The following is a 5,742-nucleotide window of genomic DNA, read 5'->3' as shown; positions in this document are numbered from 1 at the left end:
TTGTAGTTAAGGGGCGGGGCGGGGAGGGGCGGGAGCCAGGGGGCGGGGAGGGGCGGGGAGGGGCGGGAGCCAGGGGGCGGGGAGGGGCGGGAGCCAGGGGGCGGGGAGGGGCGGGAGCCAGGGGGCGGGGAGGGGCGGGAGCCAGGGGGCGGGGAGGGGCGGGAGCCAGGGGGCGGGGAGGGGCGGGGAGGGGCGGGAGCCAGGGGGCGGGGCGACGCGCGCCCAGCGGAGCTTTCCGAGGCCTTGCGAGGTCCGCAAGGTGACCTCCCCCACCCCCACCCCCACCCCGGCTCACGTGACCTTTTGTGAGCGGTGGGTTCAGTGAGACCCGGAAGTTTGCCCCGGAAAATGAGCCCAAGGTTTCACACCTGTTTTTAAATGAAATCGCTTTTTCATGAAAAGCACATCTCTGGGACGCCCCGAACTTTCCTGGATGGTTGTGTGGGATCCCGCTGGGTCCCCATGATTTGCAGTCTAGGAGAGGGGCCTGGGAATCTGTATTCTTAAGTATCCAGGTGATTCTCCTGAGAGGGAAATCTGAAGGGAAACCCTGTTTTGTGCTGGGGTCCCAGGAGCCCCATTTGGAACTAGAGCTTCACAGCCATCCAGTTCCGGTGTTCCGGTGCATCACGCTGCCCTCTCGCCCTTTGTGAATCTGCAGGTGTTTGCGGGTGAGCCTGAAGGCGCTGCTGGCTGGAGGCTGTCGCTGGCCCGTCTCCCTCCCAGGCCGTTGCGTCCACGCGGTGCCTGTGGTTATCTGTGGTTCGCTCGCGGGTCAGCCTCCTCAGGATGGGGGGGAGGGTCTTCCGTGCACCCCTGTTTGCGAGTGTCTGGCAGGACGCAGAGGTTGGATTTGAACCCCAGAACTCGCCAGCTCTGGGTCTTCGGATACATTGCCTGACTTCACTGTGCCTCAGTTTCCTCTCTTGTAAAACTAGTATGGAATGAGATGGATGGGGGTTGGGGGTGAGCTAATACAGACGAAGGGTCTATGACTGTGCAGGCGTAGAGTAAGAGGTCAAGAAACAACGCCTAATGTTGTTTATTTCCTGCGTGGCGAACGGATGAGTGGAAAATGCTCAGAGGCCGATGTCTGGAAACCTGCGCCGCGTCTGCCCGCTGGGAGCACCTGTGCCTGGGGGGCACCCCCATCACCCCCTCACCTGGGGCGCGTGGGACGCGTGGGGCGGGGTCTGAGGGTCAGGGTCGCGGCGCCTGGCGAGCCGCCGGGAGGAGTCGGGGCCCAAACCTTCGCAGAGCGGAGCACCCAGCCCCTTTGTCTCCCCCGCCCCCTCTTCCCCACTTCCTGCCCAGCTTTAAACTCGGGATTGGCGGCTAGGCGCCGACTTTGTAAACACGCCGCGTCTGCGGCGGCGGAGGCTGGTTCTGTTTGGGCGCCTGGGGGAGGGGTGCACGCCCCTCCCCGAGGCTGGAGGTGGCGACCCCCCCCCCACACACACACCTCCCCAGACAGAAGCCAGAGGCGGCGGGAGAGAGTGTGTGCGGCCACGGTCGATGCTCCGGGGGGCTCACCTGCCGAGAAGGTAGGCTTGAGGGCTGGAGAAACCGAGATAGATGGGTGTCAGCGACACCCCGCTTTCCTGGAACCTCCAAGCTGAGACTGGCGGGGGATCGGGGATGGGGGGCGGTGGTTAAAGAGGTCACCGTGTCTCATCACCTCCCGTTGTCTCTCAAAGCTCAACTCACGTTCTGAGTTGCACGTGGCTGAAGGGCAGAGAAGCCCCTCCAAATCTCTCCGCTTTTTCTGTGTCCGCACAGTCCCCCTCCAAGCTGAACTGGAAGCCCAGTGAGGTCACTGGGCTGTCTGTTGTCGTTCTGCATACCTCAGAGATGGGCTGGGAGACGGAGGGAGGGCAGAACTAGGGTGGGCAGGGAGCCTTGGGGTCCTCCTGCCAGCCAGGGCCGGGGGAGCAGGCTGGAGGACAGGACCGGAAAGAGGGGTCTCGCAGTGGTGGTCTCTCTGGTGTCTGATGGGTAGATGGCATCTATCCACAAGTGATGGCTCTAGCCTCTTCTGTGTCTTTTACTGTGTCAACAAGAGGAATAACTGAAGACATTGGTTGCTGTTACTGAGGGAGCCTTACTGTATTCATCTGCAAACATTGAGCACCTACTGTGTGTCTGGGATTTGGCTGGGATGCTGAGGGCACAGTGGTGTTATTCATCCACCGTGATCTCGCCTGAGTCATAGAACAACAGAGACAAGCTGCCAAGTTGGGGTGGCTGGGAAGGCTTCAGAGAGAAGAGGACATTTAAGTTGGGTTCTCAATGATTGAAAGTCAGCAGGCAGAAAAGTTGTAGGGTCTTCGTGGGCAACTTACTCATTCTACAGAGCTGGACTGAACCCTGCTGAGGTGTTGGGCATTGGGAAATGGGGACACAGAAACAGCTGCTGCTGCTCTCTTTAACCCTGCTGTCTAGACACGAAGAAGAGACAGGAATGAACAGGATGGATTCTGGGAAAGGCGTGTGTCTGGGCTGGTTCCCAGGACCCCAGAAATTCCCAAGTAGGTGCAGCAGGGAGAGTCCACCCCAGGGGTGATATAACAGTCCACACAATGCTGGGGTACCCACCCCCCACCCCTGGATGCTAAGACTGTTTCCTGTAACAAATCTAAGCCCCCAGCTCAGTTCTCCTTGGCACTAGACGTGAGTGAAAAGGAGTGGATCTGCCATTGTTTTCCTGCTGCTGCTTCTGCATTTTCAATTCCCAGGCTCACTTGAGAGATGGCTGACACAACAATTTATGAATTCATTCAGCTGTCTGCTGAGACCCCACTATCTGCACAGGCTAAATAGTGGGGACATAATGGCAAACAAGTCAGAGCTTCTACTCCCCTGGAATTCAGGATCGAAAGCATCTCTGAGGATTCCACCAAGATCCCAGTTTCTGCCCAGTCTTTAAGACCATGACCTCCGTGGTCCCAAGTGCCTTCTCTTTCCCATTTCCTTCCCTCAAGGGTTCAGAATACTAGCTAAGACTTATATAGCACCGTCAGGTACTCTTCCAGATGTTTTAGGTGTAATGTCTCCTTTAATCCTCCCAACAGTCCTGTGAGGTGAACACTAGTATTATCTCCATCTTTGTTGTTTAGTCGCTAAGTCATATTCAACTTTTTTGCGGCCCCATGGACTGTAGCCCGCCAGCCGCCTCTGTCCATGGGATATCCCATCTTACAGATGAGGAAATTCGGGCCTGGGGGAGATAATTTTCCAGAGGACAGGGTTGGGATTTAAACCCAGGTTACTTGACTTGGGAGGCCCTGTTCTTAACCACTGGGCTAGCCCACCTCCTTGACTGACCACATGGAATGCACCCTTAAGCCAGGGGCTTAGGAATTTCCCAAAGGGAGTCTGTGGTCCTGTATCTCAAATGATGCAGAGAAGAGCAACTTGTTAGCTGAGTGGGTGCAGGCGCTATTTACAGGGAGCCCCAGCAGGCCTGGATCAGAGTTGTGGGGACTATACAGAGCTTGTATCCCTTCCTAATGACTGTGTGTGTGTGTGTGTGTGTGTGTGTGTGTTCTCCTGAGTAAGCCTCACTCACAAAGAGGAATAAACCAAGTTTGATGCAGGAAAGATGCATGGAGGTGATGTGCCAGAATCTAGGGAGATGGGAAACCAAGACACTTCTTTTGTTGGGAATCTTTAAGAAGAGCAGAAACCTTCATGTTCTGGACCCCAACTTGGTAGCTGAGTCAGGAAGATGATCAGGGAGTGACCTTAAGCAATTTAAGATACGCACCTTTCTTCCTCATAGCTGCTGGATCCCAGAGGTGCATCCCAAAAACTGCATCTGCACATCTGAGATGCGTCCCTCTAGGCGGACTGGGACTTACCCATGGTGCCAGCCAGGCCACAGGGCAGAGGCTCTATGGATTCCTGCTGTTTTTCCATTATCTTTCTGGAACTAGATTTCTCACAGGAGGCCTCTAAACAGATCTGGGGAGGCTCAGAGGCTGTCCCTCTCTGCCTGTAGTCAGACTAGGAGGGGGAGTGGGGGGGGATGGGTGTTGATGCTGGGAGTTGAGGGTAGAGGGTGGTCACACAGGTAAGCAGGATGTGAAGATCAGAACTGTGTGGACCTCCAGGCAGCTCCTCTGCACACACACCCCCTCCTCCTCCTGTAGGGTGGGGTGTGATGGAAGCCTTGGCATGCCCCAGCCCACTGCCCCAGGCGCCGTTCTTTTGCTTGAGAACAGGTTGTACTCTTGAAACCACAAGAGGAAGTTTAGGGAGGGCTGGGGGTGAGGAAAGTTCTGGGGCCCCTGCCAAGTTTCCCTTTCTCTGCTGTGCGGAGGTGTGTTTGTTTTGGTGTGTTTCTCTTGCCCTCAAAGACATTTAAATTTTAAACCCTCTGAGTTTCAAAGAGCTGTCAGGGCCTGCTCCTGTACTGTGTGTGTGTGTGTGTGTGTGTGTGTGTGTGTGTGTGTGTGTAGGTGGGTAGGGTGACTGTGGAGGTGGTCAGAGACCCCCCTGGAAATGGGGTTGCAACACGGTACTCATTTGTTGGATTTTGTGCTGGGATTTGTGTTGTTTGGCTAGCTAACTCCACAAAGTCTTCTTTTCATCTCTGCCCTTTCAACTTACTCTTGCCCACAGCACTCACTACAGCCCCAAACACTAGAAAATGCGGTTATAGTGGCCACTTAGGAGCTGAATGATGTTGCCAGGAGCTGTTCTACATGCCTTATCTCATTTCACATTCACCATAATGCCAACTAGTAAATGCTTCTAGTCTCAATTTACAGATGAAGAAACTGAATTTCAGAAAGGCTTAGAAGCTTACCTGAGCTAGTAAGTGGCAGAACCCAGATTTGAACCCTGGTCTGATTTCAGAGCCTGTGCTCTAGATGTCTATTTAATCCTCAGATCAGAGCATCAACTTCCTGAACACAGACCCTGCACAGTAGGAAGTTGAGATCCCAAGGTTTCTTGTTGTTTGCTGAGCTGCGTGGCATGCAGAGATCTTAGTTCCCTGACAAGGAATTGAACCTGTCCCCCCTGCTGTGGAACTTGGGTGTCTTAACTGCTGGACCACCAGGGAAATCCCAATCCAAAAATGCTTTAAAATGGTTCTGCTAGTGTGGGGAGGGAGGTGGCCTGCATATAGAGTTGGAAGAGGGATTCTCTGGAAGTTAATATTAAAAAGGATGGAATTCCCTGGGGGTCCAGAAGTTAGGACTCTGCGCTCTCACTGCCAAGGGCCCAGATTCAATCCCTGGTCCAAGGAACAGCTAAGATCTCACAGGACTCTGTAAGGCCAAAAAGAAAGAAGACAACCATATAACTGAGGGAAAGGAAAGGAAGATTAAGTGGATGCTAAACAACTCTGAAAGTTTGAGGCAAATGGGGAGAAGATTTAGGAGGGTTATTGTAGCTGTGTTCAGACATTTGAAAGGCTGCCTTTGGAAGCCCCCAGGTAGGGGACTGGTACAGGCAGATTTCCACAAAGCCTAAACACTTATTAACAAATAACTGCCTAATCTTCTTTATGCAGAAGTGAGTTCCTCATCTAGGGGTGTCTAGAGCACATGCTCAGGTGAGGCTTCTGCCAGGGGAAGCCCTCAAACTCCCTCTAAGCCTCTAAGCCTCCCATGTGATTATTGACTGGCTTACCTCCCCAGGACTTTCCTGATAGCTCAGCTGGTAAAGAATCCGCCTGCAATGCAGGAGACCCCGGCTCAATTCCTGGATCGGGAAGTCCCCTGGAGAAGGGAT

General features: G+C 54.3%; 1 protein-coding gene across 3 annotated transcripts in view; it reads left to right on the top strand.

The window, feature by feature from the left end:
- Positions 1-1,317: 1,317 nt before the first annotated feature.
- Positions 1,318-5,742, top strand: part of CCND3 (cyclin D3) — a 94,543-nt gene continuing 90,118 nt past the window's right edge. Inside the window, exon 1 of one of the 3 annotated variants that reach the window (XM_061398167.1) lies at positions 1,318-1,544. The gene's annotated coding sequence lies outside the window, so the exon portion shown is untranslated. The remainder of the gene's footprint in view (positions 1,545-5,742) is intronic. The other 2 variants (XM_061398168.1, XM_061398170.1) reach the window with 2 other exon arrangements.

The sequence above is a fragment of the Bos javanicus genome, chromosome 23 (assembly GCF_032452875.1).
Source record: "Bos javanicus breed banteng chromosome 23, ARS-OSU_banteng_1.0, whole genome shotgun sequence".
NCBI classification, from domain to species: Eukaryota; Metazoa; Chordata; class Mammalia; order Artiodactyla; family Bovidae; genus Bos; species Bos javanicus.
This window is presented reverse-complemented; position numbering and strand designations above follow the sequence as displayed.